We start from the raw sequence: 16,736 nt of genomic DNA on the forward strand, positions 1-16,736 counted from the left end.
ACAGTGTGTGTGGAAGCCACGTGCCAAACCTTTATTAAACATTTCAAGCACTAATAATGCATGATGGGTGAGACAGTAATTGAACAGCTGAACCACGGGGCAGGTGCACGAACTTCAAAAGTTTACTAGCTTCGTTTTAGGTTGTAAAGAGCAAGTCATTTTTAGCTATTTGAATCAGGTGATCATGGGGGTATGACAAACTGATGGCGATGTCACAAATGGAGTTATTTTCTGTAGCTAATTTATCAGAACTTTCCAGATATATGCAAAGAAACGCACAGAATATAAATTTCTAGCCAAATGTTAAATAAGATATTTGAATTATGCATATATAACAAAATATGAAAAGGTTTGGATTCTAATTGGATTTCCAGTAAGATTCCTGATACAGACAGCCAGACAGATAGACAGACAGATAGACAGATAGATAGATAGATAGATAGATAGATAGATAGATAGATAGATAGATAGATAGATAGATAGATAGATAGATAGATAGATAGATAGATAGATAGATTGTACTGTAAGTGCAGATCTCAGCAAGTGATTTATCAAATTATAGCCAGTACAGGAAGTACAGTTAACCTCTTTAAAAGATCATCAGGAGTGTAAAAGCACAGATGTTTTAGACATTCTTTCACTTTCAGCTCTTTAAATCAATTTTAGCCACGTTTCTCTCTTCTCAAACCTTTCTTTCACTCTGTCTGTCCCTCCTAATTCTGAGGAGAATGCAGTGGAGCAGAGGAATCTTGGATGAGAAAAGTGGTAGCTAAGTCCTACTGAGCTGTTTTAGCTGCCACGTTACAACGGGCCCTTTCTTTCTCACTTGCTCTTTCTCGGTGTTTTGGAAATGTTCTTTATATGAGGTCACCCAGTGCAGCCTGGGACTGCCATCAGCAGCTGCATATTATCAGTATTCTTCTCTTTCCTCTTCTCTCCATCTTCAGCAGAACAAAATACATCAACACAACTAAATCTTAAGCCACCAGCTGCTTAGTTTTCTGATTACAAGCCAAAAAACAAAACAAAAAACCTACGCTTCTAGATCATTTAATGGTGCCCGACTGCAGCTTCAAAACCATTGCAGACATCTGCTTGACAGATAAAAGATATATTGGAAAGAATGAGAGTCAGGATTTTGTTCCACCACCCTGGACTTTAACATCACGTCTGTTATTCCGGTAAGAATGAGCTTGTCTTGTCAGGTAAGAGCTCTGCCAGAGAGTGAGAGGAAGAGAAGAATCATGCCCTGACCAGCTACTGGAATTTAATCTTGCTCAGATTTTCACCAAGGAATTTGCAGAAAGTCTTTGATTGACGTAGGCAAGGCTGGAGGGTTTAGAAAGTCAATCTGTCGATTAGTGTGTGGTATGGTACAGTACGCCAGCATGTAGTTGGCACGATTCCCACCCTCAACCTGTCACTCAGGTGTTTAAGCATTGTCTATCTATAATCAACGCTCGTACAGAACACCTGGGTATTTTGTAGCTCAGGTTGAAAATTCCATGCAAAAGCACTGGTGACTAAGGTATGACCTAACAATAATACACTCTAAATGCTTCTTGCATTTGTTTGAATGTCATTCAGTCAACTGAATGAAAATAATAAACAAAGTATATTTTAAGTGAGAGTCTGTTTATGCCTTTCATTGAGAAAATGATGTCAGAGCAGCAGGTGCTTGCCCTACAGGTCTTTCTATGAGTGCTTATATAAAAAAACAATCCAAGAGAACTGATAACAGGACCACAGGGCATTACTTTCACCTTCCTAATAAAGGAATTGATAACATACATGGCCCGGGGAGACTGTGAACGAGTTATAGAACAGCTATCGAGGCAGGTTTTACGTTCCAACAATGTTACATTTGTTTTAAATATGTACATCTGATTGTATGCCTCGCTGTTCTAAATATTTGGTTTTCTGGGATTTATCGAACAGTGATTTGCTAAATCTGCTGATGGAAAGTTGTCATCAATCTAACTGGCTTACATCAAAATGTCAGAATTGCGATAGTAAATTGTGTCTTGGAAGCATCAGTTAAAAATGAGTTTTTTTTATAGATTTTTTTTACAGCTGTCAAGAAGTTAGATTATATATTTTTCAGCTATTACAAAAAAGGTTATAATTTGTTCATTTAAAAAAAAAAAAAACAATGGTCTCTACTAATGGAAAACATACTTATTACTAAGAATGTCCTTATCTGACATTAAGAATATAAAAAAGGAGTCATCCATTTTACAAGCATTTTTTTCATACAAGTAGATTTTTATTTTGTTAAAGACATTTTGTTTTCATGAAAAATATTTTTATAAATAAAATGAAAAATAAAACATAATCATTTTACTTCTGGAATTATAAAATTAATCACAGTTAATCATTTCTTACTACTGAGTTTGAGAATCACTGATCAAGGTGATGAACACTCTCTAATACGAGCCTTGATATGTTTCCTCCAGTATAAAATGTTTATTTTTGGAGAAAGATCTAATTCTTATGTTTTACAAGTCTTGATTTAATCAAAATGTGAACCCACCCTACATCATAAATTTTAATATGAGCCAAGTCACAGACTGGGGTTTGATGTTTCTGTGGCTTGTGTGTGTGTGTGTGTGTGTGTGTGTGTGTGTGTACGTAACTTGCGGTAATTGCAATGACACGTGTGATGTGGTTCCAAATTATGTGGAGGGATGTTTCATTGCCAATATTACATTATAAAGCAGTGACCGAAAGGCATATGTCCATGTGTACACTTAAATAAGTGATAGAGATTGATCTCTCTCACCAGGCTTTATGCCAGAGTCATGCTGTTGTACAGTAAACAGGCACAGCGATGAGAGATTTGCTCACTCCAACTCTAAGTAGGGTTATAAAAACAGCCTGAGCACTCTAAAGAACTTCACACAGAGTTTCCAGTTTGATTAACTGAGGGCTGCAGCACTTATTGCTCTTGTTCATGCTGCAAGAAAGTTAACTAATACAATAGATCTATATTACACACTACGGCTCCCATTAAGCGAATAGTCATGCAAAGTTTACAATTTAGTTGAATTTTCCCTTGAAATATGGCCATCTGCAATGCTTAATTCTGATTGGTAAATCACATAATCTGTCAAATGTTTATGCATTGCGACCGCCAAACAGTATAACTGACCATTGTTCTAGGACAATTGAATGAACTGTAATTGCAATGTGACTGATGTGCTCTCTCCCAGCTTCTAAGCCACTGCCGCCACGAAATGTGAAGCTGACCTCCGTGGAAAAGGGGTTGAAGGTCACATGGGATCCCCCCAGCGAGCTGGATGGGCGGCCTGTTGATAGCTACAGCATCGGTTACAGGAAGTCCATGAAGTCCCTGCGATTCATGACTGTCGACAAGGACAGACGGTCAGAGTTACTAGAGGACGTAGGTAAGAATGTAAATCATTCAAGCTTAGAGACTCACATTGAGAACTTGAGCACTATGTCAGGCTTTCATGTGCATGTTGTGTTGTTTTAGAGCCTGGAGTCCTGCATTTTCTCAAGATGAGTGCAGAGAATAAGGATGGGATGAGTAAACCTGTCTACAGGGCAGAGACTCCAGGAGGTGTGTGCTTGCATGTGTGTTTAGATAGAGATATGCATGTTTCTCTATGACCCTTCAATGTTCTACATTGGTGCACGGAAAAGATAAAGTATATAAAACACATATGAATGCTTTTAAACACATATGCATGCTTTTAAACTGCGCCAAAATGTGTGTCATCATTTACTCACTTTTATGTCTTTCCAAACCTGTAGGCATTTCTTGCTTTTGCAGAACACATTTGGATAATGCCTCTGTTTTTTGTCCATGCAATAAACATCAATTGAGGTCAAATGTTGTTTGGACCTCAGACTTCTTTTGTTTTCTGCAGAAGTCATACAGGTTTGGAACAACATCAGTGTGAGTAAATGATACCAAACTTTTTACTTTTAAGGCAATTATACCTTTAAATATAACAAAACAGTCCCACAGAATCCCACAGCTTTGTATACGTACAGTGGCCCCTAAAAATACAAAAATTGCACCAAAAAAAAAAAACTTTAATTAGAATATATTAGAATATTTAATTAGAATAATATATTCTAATATATGTTCAAAAACTATTAAGATCTACTACTGCTCAAATGTTGGGGTCGGTAAAATTTAAGGGTTATTTGATCAGAAAATACAGTACAGTACAGTGATATTGTGATCTTTTACAATTTAAAATAAATATATATATTTATTTACAATAATTTATTCTTTGAAGCCAAAGCTACATTTTCAGCAGCCGTGCCATGTAATCATGTCATGTTGTATGATTAATATCTTTGTTGAAACTTGTGATCCACCTTTGTGCCTTATTTACTCATAAAGGGTGCGTATAAATACTTAATAGTACACATTACCTGAAGTATACATTTTGGTGCCTAAATAGTACCTTTTGGAAAAAAATAATTTGGTCACAGGCAGTGACAGCTTTGTAGCTTTTCTCAGAGTGTTCCATGGATGTCATTAAATGTCTAAATTTACACTTTTATTAAGCTCATTATTTTGACTCGTTAGACTCTAACACACATTATTATATGGTTTTTACAAGGAAAGCAGTTATAACTTTAATGCTCTCTATGTTTTTTGGTCATAATATTAAGCCAGACTGCCACACACTCATGTGTAGACGGCAGGGTGTGGGGATATCTGGTCGTTTCTGTTTTTCAAATAACTGGCATTTGTTTCTATTGAATTCCCTAAAGATATAGCATTTATGTGGCCAGTCCTTGTTTTTGTAGAGCTGGAGTCAAGAGCCTTAAGCCTTGTGTAGTGGTAGCCAGTCAATCGTCCAACGCACTCCACATAAAGTTTTTTCACAAAAGGTTTTTTTCAGTATGTCCATGTCCCTCTCCAACAAACAGGATCTGGGCATATTGCTGAAAGTCCCACAGCATTTATCCCAAAACATCTGTCATAATAGAAAAGCACATTAATAATCCTGCAAACAGATCATAAATGTTCTTGGCCGAGGATGTTTTTAACAGTTCTAAACATATTTGGGGTACAGCTCATTGTTTTAATGATAGCTGTTTTTTTGATTGCAATATGTGCTTCTTTTTTTTTTTTTTTTTTTTTTTTTTTTTTTTACACATTTATGTGTAATATAATTCAGCTTTTGTTGAGTAATTCAGTCATAAAAGCATCTATAAAAAATACATTGCTGTAAATAATAAGGTCACATATTTATTAAAAGGCAGGGTTTTCATAAGGATAAACAAATAAATATATAAAAATAAATACTGAATAACATATTTTATAGTATGAAAAATTATATTTTGAGGTTTTATATTTTGAGATAAAAATATGAGTCTGTTATACAAAGATAAAATGCTGGCAGTCCTTCTGTGTAACCACATTGCTCTTTTTTTCCTGCAGGGGAGAGTGGGTAAAACTGGATGGTTTTGCTGTTGAGCCTTTCAACAGATCCTCCCAGGTAGGCCCAATACTTTCCCAGCCTATGATTGATGCACAACAATTTTATGAGTATTGCCAGGCAGGTTCAAGATAAACACAGAAAGAGTTATGAGAAAAATTATAAGAGAACACAATTTTACGTCAAACCCTACCTTCTCGGAACATAAGTTATTCTTCAAGTTCTTAAAAATATAGTTGTTACTGTACATTAATGGCAAATGACAGATTTCAGACTTGCAGTCTTATGAAAAACATCTAAGTTGTTACTCCCTTGAGAGGGTTTAAAGTTCGGACACGTGTTTGGATGCCAGAGACCTCCGATACCCCAAGTTCCTGGAAAGACAGTGGCAGTCTGTCAGCTGTGAATTTGTTAAATCAAAGCTTTTATTTCTCTTCTTTATGAATCCACTGAGCCCACTTGAAGCCAAACTCATGCAAGCCCTCCGAAGAGAAGAAGGAATCCCAAATTCAAACCAAATGAAGAGTGTTTTAGTTTCTTACAATCTCAAGAGTAAAAGAGATGAACTCATAAAACGGAGAATTCCACAGATTGAATTACATGTGATCAATGCTCCAGCATACACTGCAAGTTGTAAATAAAACAGATTATTTAGTTTTTCTACATTTATTTTCATGTTCAATACGTTTTTTAACTTAAAGTATACAATACAGCTGAATGTTTGGTTTGGTAATGTATACAAATATTTGGACCTACTGAAAATACTGATTGTGGCCACTTCCTTAACATCTCCACAGAAATGTCATTTCATTATTATTTTATTCCCTTGGTTTTCCCATAATGTTATCCAGTCCATGTTTGTTCTCTGCTATTGCTATTGTCATGATGTTACCATAGTGTTGCTCTAATTTTTCTCTGGCTTTGCCGCTGGCTTAACAAAACACATATGCTTTGTGTCATTTTGCTTGTTACCGTGATGTGGCAAGAATGTGGCAGGAAAAGCTCAATTTTATTTCACATCCACCATTGTTGTGTTATCATCTCTTTGTCATCACATTGCCAGAGAAAATCAGTGGGACTAACCCAACTTAAGAGCGGGTCCACGTGTAGCCCAGCTGAGTCCACACATGGACATGGTAACTCTGGGCTGATTTCTGCAACCTGGAGCATGTTATCGCATCCAAAACCTCCCACAGAGAGAGAATTCATGGAGATAATTCATTACAATCAGTGAACAAATCCGACCTGAGGGGGTGGGAAAGAGAACGATGTGGCATCATGGATCCAAGACATGAACTTGGAAGATTGACACTGTAAAAACAACAAGAAAAGGAAAAGAATTAGAGAGGGGTGAGCTACTATGTTTCACCCCTGTTTCAAAACCAGTGATATGTGAGCCTGCCTCAGCTGTGTTGGCTGGACTCTCTATATATGGGAAATGGGAATAAGTGTCTGTTTGTGTGTACAAAGGAAAAGGAGTTGTTGTTACTATCGTTTCAGTTCATTCTGAGACCTGACACTTCTTATTAACGTGCATGTTAATAATTTTGGTAGAGAGCTAAGCACTGAGTAAGTGATGCCAGAGGCGTTCATAGGACAGTCTTTTAGCGCACACGCATAAGGCATGCGTTTAGCCAAAACCCTCACAAAGGCTGAGCTATAAAGGATCAAATTCAAATTTTATTTGTCACATACACATACATACATGGTACGACATGCAGTGAAATGTTTTTATAACCATCCAGCATCAAAATAGAAACAGAAAAACAGAATTTAAATATATATAAATATAAAATATATGTATAAAAATGTATAAAAAGTGTGCAAAGTTTAAAAAATAAAAATAAAGTGTAAATAAGTGTAGGATATAAAAAAATATAAAGTGTAAATGTAAAGTGTCTGTGCGAATGTCCAGTGCAAAGTGGCTAGTGCAATTGTCCAAAGTAAGTGGTGAGTATCTGGGGAAGAGGGTAAACATGGGAATCCCGGTGATTAGGTGCTGGGTGTTCTCTGGTTCAGACTCCGAATGGCCTGCGGGAAGAAGCTCCTCCTCATTCTCTCTGTGTTTGCCTTCAGGGAGCAGCGCTTTCCTGAACGCAGCAGAGAAAAGAGTCCATTGTTGGGATGGCTGAGGTCTTCCACGATCTTCCTGGCTCTGGTACAGCACCGCTTGTTGTAGATGTGCTGCAGCACAGGGAGCTCAGTGCGGATGGTGCGCTCAGCTGACCGCACCACCTTCTGAAGGGCTCGCCTGTCCTGCATGGTGCTGTTTCCAAACCAGGAGGTGATGTTTCCCGTCAGGACACTCTCGATGGTGCAGGTGTAAAAGTTCCTGAGCACCTGAGATGGGAGTCTGAAGTCCCTTAAGCGCCTCAGATGGTATAGGCGCTGCCGGGCCTTCTTCACCAGGGTGTTGATGTGACAGGACCAAGACAGGTCCTGCATGATGTGAACACCCAGGTACCGAAACTGTCCACTCTCTCCACTGGGGTCCCGTCGATCTTGATGGGATGGTAAGAGCGCACCTGCTTCGTGCTGAAGTCCACTATTAACTCCTTTGTTTTGCTGGCGTTCAGGAGCAGATTGTTCTCCTGACACCATCTCTCCAGGTTGTTGATCTCCTGAAGGTAGGCCATCTCATCGTTGTTGGAGATCAGGCCCACCACGACAGTGTCGTCAGCAAATTTAATGATGGTGGTGGAGTTTGTAGTGGCCACACAGTCATGTGTGTACAGCGAGTACAGCAGGGGGCTCAGAACACAACCCTGAGGGGCTCCAGTGCTGAGAGTGAGGAGGATGAGGTGTGTTTTCCCATCCGTGCGGCTTGTGGTCTGTCAGTTAGGAAGTTGGTGATCCAGTGGCGCGGGGATGGGCTGAGTCCCAGGACCTCCAACTTTGAGGTGAGCGTGGAGGAACTATGGTGTTGAGCAGCTGAACTATAGTCCACGAACAGCATTTTCACATAGTTCCCTTTCCTAAAATCCAGGTGGCTTGTGGTTGTGTGGAGGAGGTGTGTGATGGCATCCTCCGTGAGCCGGTTTTGGCGGTAGGCAAACTGAAGTGGGTCAGTGTGTCCGGTAGTGATGCGGTGATGAAGTCTCTGGCGAGTCTCTCGAAGCACTTCATCACTACAGGCGTCAGAGCTACAGGCGGTAATCATTTAGGCAAGATGGTTGAGGTTTCTTGGCACAGGAACAATGATGGACTCTTTGAAACATGAGGGGACTATAGACTGCTTCAGGGAGAGATTAAATATCTCAGTGAACACCGGTGCTAGCTGGTCAGCACATGCTCTCAGAACCCGACCTGTGATGCCGTCAGGTCCTGCTGCCTTCCTGGTGTTCACTTTCCTGAATGCCCTCCTTACGTCGTGCTCCGAAATGGTGAACGCGATTTCCTCTCCGGCTCTCTCGGCGTGCGTGCTGTTAATCATGCCGCTAGCGGCGCTAGCGTGATTAGCGTGATTAGCTGCAGCCTCGAAACGAGCATAAAAGGTGTTTAGCTCGTCTGCCAGAGAAGCATCCGCGCTCTCCACTCTGGAGGTTGGCGTTTTATAGTCCGTGATGTTTCTCAGTCCCTGCCAAAGGCTCCTAGAGTCACTGTGTTGAAACTGTGACTCAAGTTTCCTCCCGTAGCGCCTCTTTGCCTCCTTTACCGCTTTGCGCACGCCGTACGACGCAGCCTTGTATTCAGACATATCCCCGGTGACTATCCCCGTGTTATAGGCTGCGGAGCGGGATCTCAGAGAGTCGCGGATAGTTTTGTCTACCCACGGCTTCTGGTTGGGAAACGTCCTGATGACGGTTTTCTCTACCGTGTCATCCGCTAGTTTCCCGATGAATCCCACCACCGCTTCCGTAAACTCGTTGACGTCCTCGGAGCTACACCTGAACATGGCCCAGTCTGCGTCATCCAAAGCGTCCTGCAGGCGGCCACCGAATGGTCAGTCCAGCGTGACACCTCCCTCTGTACCGGGGCTTCCTGTTTCAGCCTCTGTTTGTAAACGAGTGCGAGGAAAATGGCGGCATGGTCCGATTTACCAAGCGGTGGGCATGATTTTGCCTTGTAGCTGTCTCTGAAGGTGTGTAACAGTGATCCAGTGTCCTTTCGCCCCTGGTGGGCAGGTGATGTGCTGGTGAAAGTTCGGCAGTGCGCGTTTGAGGTTTGCACTGTTAAAATCCCCCAGCACAATGAGTGCGGCGTCCCGGTGCTGTGACTGGTGTGTTGTGAGGTGGTCGTGTAAATCCCATATTGCAGCGTCCGTGTCCGCTTGAGGTGGAATATAAAGCGGCGCTGACTATGACCGAGCTGAATTCCGTGGAAGGTAGAAAGGGCGACATTTGATGGTCAAGTTCCAGGTTTGGTGTGCAGGAGCGTGAAAGAGGAACAACGCGCTCGCGCTGTCGCACCAGCGGTTGTTCACCATCAGACACACTCCACCTCCCGTGTCTTCCCCGACTCCATTGTTCTGTCCATGCGGTAAACGGAGAAAAACTCGGCCGGTTGTATGGCGTGGTCCGGTACCGCTGGGTTCAGCCATGTCTCGGTGAAGCAGAGGAGGTTGCAGTCCCGAATGTCTCTCTGGAACTTGATCCTTGCCCTGAGGTCATCGAGCTTGTTTTCCAGAGACTGGACGTTGGCTAACAGGACACTAGGTAGGGAGCGCGGTGAGCGTGCCCTCAACCTGTTCCTGACGCCGGCTCGTTTCCCTCGTGGACGCCGGTGTGGGTCGCGTCCTTTTGTCTTCGTCAGGATCTCGCTCGGCCAACATGGGTCCGGGTTTAAAAACGGCGAAAGTTGGGTGCATTGTACACCAATAGATATAAGAGTGGCTCGATCATATTTAGTGATAGCCATCTTATATAAAGAAAACCGCGCAGACTATCCAAAAAACTAATAATTAACAGAAAAAAAAAGTTTTGCGGGCGGTCGTGTGACGGCAGCCGAACTCAACGGCGCCATCTTGTTCATCATGAAGCGCTTTATAAGTTCTAAAGGATTGACTCATTCCTCTCCTTCCTCCTTTCTGCCTTTTATTTTCATTCTTCAATCTTCAAAATGATCTGACATTAGTGGTTGGTGCTTTCAAAATGCATGAAGTTTTGAAACATTTATTTGAACTGCTTTCAGGTCGGTTTACAATGTAGCTTACAATTTTTAATTCATTGCGATTAATTGTATGCAAAATAGAAGTTTTTGTTAATATAATATACACGTACTGCATGTACACAATTTTTTTTATTTTGGATTCGATTAATCATGATTAATAGTTGCCTCAACAGGCAAAAGTACGTGTTTTGTCAAAAAAAGGTCCAGCAAAGAATACATAAAAATGTAGCATGACTGTTGAGAAGAAACTTCACAAGTTCGTTTTATCAATTGATTACTGAACGTTTCAATGAAACACTGGTTGAACAGTCATAATCAACCTTTAAATTACACACAGATTCTAATGAGGAAGTGTGACTACAACCGATCATCTGAGAATGATTAAAGAAGTGAAAAAAGACAGACGGATGAAGAAAGAGAGGGACTGTTTTTCATTATCCACTCAGGGATGTACGGCACACCAGAGAGAGAGGAGAGATGCGCGTGAAGCAGTGTGTTGAAGGGAAGAGAGGAGGAAGACTGTCTGACTGTCTCATTCGCTTGCCAAGTCCTGTCAGATGGGGGATTACAGTAAAGCAATAAGAGAGAGGAAGTGAGAGCGCACACAACTGTGTGGCCCTGTAACTGTGCTTACTTTAGCAAATCTCCATGTGTCTTTGTTATTCGCCAGTGTTTTTGTTTTATAAGAGATTGCAAACATGAGTCGTCCTCTGTGAAGTATAATGGGATTTAAATGTATAAGACCACTTGTGAAATTGCTTCTTTATTCGCAACTTTTTTTGCTTTCCAATATTCGTGTGCTTCGGTGTAATATTTTTTTCACTAAAGGGATTGACATTGTCAGCACCAAATTTGTAGAATTTCTTCTCAAACTTTGTTTCCGTGATTAAATTAGATTTTTAATCCCAAACTTTCTGACTTTATGGATCCCCTTTTGATAATGCAAAATAGACATTGTCACGGAGCCAAGCGTTATTTGCTCTGTCCTTCTCTCATTAGGCAGGATGGTGTCTATAACCTCATCACAGATTAACCAACGGCCCCCCAACTCAGAGGACGGCACTAGGACAGCAGAGGCCCCTCAGTCGTCCTCAGGACCAGAACCCCCCCATCAAGTAGGACGCCTCCCTCTGCGACCCCAAAACAAACACAGAGTGGACCTCAGCCATCACCAAGCAGATCAGCGCAATGCTAACAAACACAAACTGGGTAAGCACAAATAGAAATAGTGCATGCCTTCAAATTTAGGTTCAAATATTTGTGAATAGACCTCAGATTGCATGCCTTCAGTATGTCCCATAGCAGGTAATGTGTAATGATACGTGGCCGTATCTGGTATCCCCCCTCTGTTCGTAGCGTCTGAGTCCGTCTATGTGGTATCACTGCAGGCACCCAGAGCCCAGGGGAGAAGTGCACCCATCACCACGGCCACCATGAATAAAAAAGTAACACCAGGTATGTCCCAGATCACAGCTGTGCTAACCAGCACTCCATATTCAGTATTTTGACTTACTCAAACCTAATACTTCTTTGTCATCCTTTTCCATTAGAACCAGAAGTTGTGGATGAAGTAGAGGACATCACAGTTAGAGTATTGTCTCCTCAGTCAGTCCTTATCACATGGGTTGATCCACTTATTGAAAAGAAGAAGGAAATACCAGGGGGATCCAGGTAAAAATCAATTATATCATTTTTAAAATGGTGGGCCAGTTGGCTTGTTGGCATTATATATATCCCTGTTTAAAAGGCTGGTAAGATAAGTCTCTTAAATGCAACAAAGCTGCATTGATTGTACTTTTGTAAGGGATCAATTATAAATGTCTTTACTGTGTCTGTGTCGTGGCTGTGAATGACTGTCTGAACTCTGTCCCCAAACACTGTAGATTAAAGTTTTAAAATACAATGTATGTGCAGGTATTACACTGTGAAATACAGAGAGAAAGGAGAATCTGCTCGTTGGGAATACAAGGACACAACTCAGAGACGTCTCATAATTGAAACTCTTGCGGCGGATAGCATGTACGAGTTTTCTATTTGCATCTCGCAAAGGAGATCAGAAGGAAAATGGAGTGCATCTGTGTTCCAGAGAACCCCTGAATCAGGTTTGTTTATGCTCCTTGATCTGTAACCCAGATGCTTTGCTTGGTTTGCATAGCTAAGCACATACATTTATTATTAAAGGTATAATTATCTGCAAACTAAAAAGGTAAATGTCAGATTTTAAAAATCTTAACAGTATTATTTAAAAAAAAATTGTTCAACATTACAAGATTATGATTTTAAAATACTAGAAGTTTTATTTTCTGTAAATGTGGTGTGAATGTGGTAGTAAAGGCAGGCTATTTAGAATGAAGTGAATTTAACTGAAATCCTTAATTGTATTGCATATCTGAAAAAAATAGTTAATGATAAACAAAAGTTTTTTTGTATTGTGTCACACACCCATACAAATGCACAAAAAAAAAAAACAATCTTGCCTTGGTTTCTTAAACCATGTAAGCTTGTTCTAACTGCCTATTTAAGAGTAATGTCGCTGTTTACTGGCTGTTTGGAATTTTTGTTTGGAGTGATCAGAATGACCTCATTCCCATGGAAAACACAAACTGTCTGTTGTTTCCATTTGAAAAATCTCCAAGCAGAACAAAAATTAAGTTCAAGAGAATACACAGTACTCCATGTTGTTTGTATAATAATTTGTTTGTCAGTCCTAGTTTTACTTTCTCCCACATTTGTCTATGCAGCTCCTTCTGGCCCTCCAGAAAATTTTCAAGTAAAACCACTTCGAGAAAAGGTACTGCTGTCACAGCCACCTGGGATCCACCTGAGCAAACAAATGGCCGATTAAGGGTAAGACCACAGGGTAGCTAGGCTACAAATTTAGGAAGAAATATTTGTATTTGTTTATCATGTAGTGCATACTCTTGTATTACTTATCTGCATATCTAGCTGGGACAGGAGAAGGTATTTTGACACTGATATATTTTTTATAGAGATATCTGTCAGCTCTTTCTATGACTTTTAAAATATGCCCTACATAAAGAACAGAAAACGACTTTGGCATTTGGAGAGTAAGACATTACTAATTGTTAAACATATGTCTTCCCTGAAACCACTAATCTGTATGCAGTGCCAAAATATAAGGGATTGATCAACCTTAAGATTTACAATTTCTCCAGCAGGCATGCAGAGGACCAGTCTGTAAAGCTAAACCAGCATAAATGTACATGTGGAAAACAAAAAACTGTTCCCTTTTCATGCAGAAGGAACGTTTCCTTTTTAGTGTGTTATCCTTGGCCTACATTTATTGGTTCAATCTTGGGTATTCCCAGTGTTCGTTGGAAAATATTCAGCTTTGGTATCCAAATGAAATTGACCGTACTGATTGATTTGACATCTACTTCCAGAATACATCCTTTCCTATGCTCCTGCTATGAAACCTTTTGGTGCAAAGTCAGTTACATACATGGCACCATCACCTCTGCTACCATAGATGGACTTACGCCAGGTGACCGCTATATCTTCAAAATTCGTGGAGTCAATAGGAAGGGCCAGGGACCACAGACTAAAGCCATTATTGTTGCAATGCCTGCATGTAAGTATTCCCAAAAGTTGCTTTCCCCAATAATACTACAAAAGCTTTACAAAAACTTGGTTAAGACTGGTATCTTAATTTTGTCTCTAGCCAGCTCTACTCACTTAAGGAACACAGACAGCCACAAGACAAGTTCCTTAAAGACATCTTCAAACAATGAATCAGACAATCAGGAGCCAGATGAGATGGAAGAGTCCGATACTCAGACCACAACTCAAGTGCCACCCACAAACCGACGAGGACGCCCTCTTTCTCAAACAAGGTCCTATCACAGCATCTTCTCCTCTGTGAGGGGTTCAGTCAGAAATGGAGGTTCTAGCTCAAGGTCAAACTCACATTCATCACCCACTAATGCCAAATATAGAGAGGGAGATACAAATGAGCCAACTGACAGTCCAACAGAAGAGGAAATAAGAGCAAATGAAGCTACTGAGGACACAAAACCAGAGAGCAGCAATAATGCAGCACCACAAACAGAGGAACATTCAAAACACTCTCATGACACCAAAGAATCAAAACCCAGTCAGTCTGAATCTGTCAAAAGTCATCCTTGGACCCCAATCACATCCCCAATTATTGATATTAGCAGATTAAGAAGGCCTAATTCTCGATCAAGAATTCGGAGTGAAGCTTCTTCAAGTTCACAAAACCAGGAGTCTGCAGCTACAAGAAAGGACCTAACAGCGGTCTCCTATCCTGAGGAAAAGAACTCATACAACCAGAAAAGTGTCACTGACAGAACTCCTTCAGTGATCTCATCTCAGGAAACCAGGCCTGAATCAGTGAAAGAGTCAGAATCCCCCTCATCCTCATCTATCTCCTCTCCAACTTACTCTTCCTCCTCCTCAGCATCAACTTCATCATCTTCTTCTTCAGTATCTTCTCCTTCATCCTCTTTACCTTCATCATCAGCAGGTACAAGAAGGACTTCTTCCACGTCTGGTCGAGTCCCAAGTTCAGCATCTGGTGCCATGTATCCTAACGGAAGAAGAGTTGGAATTTCAACTAAAGCTCAGAGACTTCAAACAGGAAAGCACAAACCTGAGTCATCGTCATCATCATCATCATCATCATCATCATCATCATCATCATCCTCATCATCATCATCAAATGCTTCTTCACAATCAACACTGCCAATAGGAACTAGGACGAGCATTCACCATACAACAGAGGAGAAAAACACAGAGCTAGACAACACAAAAGGTGAACAACCAACTGAAGAAACCAAAAAAGCCCATTCGGATACAACTAAAGAGGATCAAACTGAACAAAAAGTAGATCTTAATGACAAAGAAGAGAAAAGCAATAGCTATGTTTCTACTTCCCATTCTTCTTCAAGGACTAACTCTTCTACAACAGGAAGAAGTTCACGATTTCATTACCAAACCGAAATTCCAGGATAGTTACAGGAAATCGCAGACAAGATGGGAGAATACCATGGAGTAGGGCCGCCTCTTCTGTAGGTGCAGGAAGGCCAATTATTAAAGGATTTCCATCTCGTTCTACTTCTGTGAGCTCTCAAGGTACTAGTGATAAAACTTCCCCCACAACATACCCTTCAAAGCATGAGGCTAATCCTGTGTCAAAACCTAGTGTGCTAAACAAAGACACAAATGCTCCAATAAGTTCCAACAATCCCAGTAATAATGAAGATGTTAAAATTAGCAATGATCATGAAGATGATTATATTTACGAGGGAAACAGAGCGACCTTGGAGAGGCAAAGCAAAGATGCCACCTCAACTGCTGCACCTAAAACCACAACAACAGCCGTAAGCGAAATTCACAGACCTGGCCAGAATATTGAAAATGAAAGTGTGAATAGAGAAAAAAGTAGCACCAGTAGCAATTCAAAGTCAATTCCTTCAGGTGCCCAAAGATTGCCTATTTTGGCTTCTAATGGTCGGGTTCGCTCTCCTGTGGTAGCAAGCCGTCTGAAAGGTTCACGGCTCCCTAGTAGGGTGTATCCAGTATCCAGTACACGGCACATAAGAATAGGATCTGTTCCCACATCAGGCTCTTCACCGTCTTCAACACACTCCTCATCAACATCATCATCTTCCTCCTCTCAAAACAGTCCAGCAGAAACACCACTTATCTCAAATTCAGACATAGCAGACAGGAGTAATACTAATGCTAGGTTAAATCCAAGTTCAGTTTCTCGCTCTTCCCATGGGCTGTCAGCTGGTGAAAGCTCTAGTAGGAATACATCTCCTGAGTCTCGAGAAATCCAGTGATGGGATCGAGATTGCGGTCAATTTCAAAGGACAACACTCCAGCTAGTGGCTACAAACCTAGCTATGAAAAAGGTAATCATTGTGATGTTGGCAAGGTTATGGCATGCTCTCCATACAACAATTTCAGTTTGTTCATAAGTACACTTTACTCTATGTTCAAAAACTCTAGGCAAAAGCGGACGGCCAAATCTCACAGCTGCAAATAGCAAAGCATCCTCAACATCTGATGAAAATTCAACACCAAATGGAGTCCGACATATCACAGGTCCTGATGGAACAAAATGGGTGTGTTTATTTGCAGTGTTAATTATTGCTAAATTTGGCTAAATATAATACATGTGCTTAAATCCATTAAGGTATTTAATAAATTGTA

The 16,736-nt window shown here is 40.8% G+C and overlaps 1 pseudogene; it reads left to right on the forward strand.

The window, feature by feature from the left end:
- Positions 1–16,736, forward strand: part of LOC122334676 — a 29,448-nt pseudogene that overhangs the window by 1,903 nt on the left and 10,809 nt on the right.

Source organism: Puntigrus tetrazona, unplaced genomic scaffold (assembly GCF_018831695.1).
Source record: "Puntigrus tetrazona isolate hp1 unplaced genomic scaffold, ASM1883169v1 S000000622, whole genome shotgun sequence".
In the NCBI taxonomy this organism is placed as follows: Eukaryota; Metazoa; Chordata; class Actinopteri; order Cypriniformes; family Cyprinidae; genus Puntigrus; species Puntigrus tetrazona.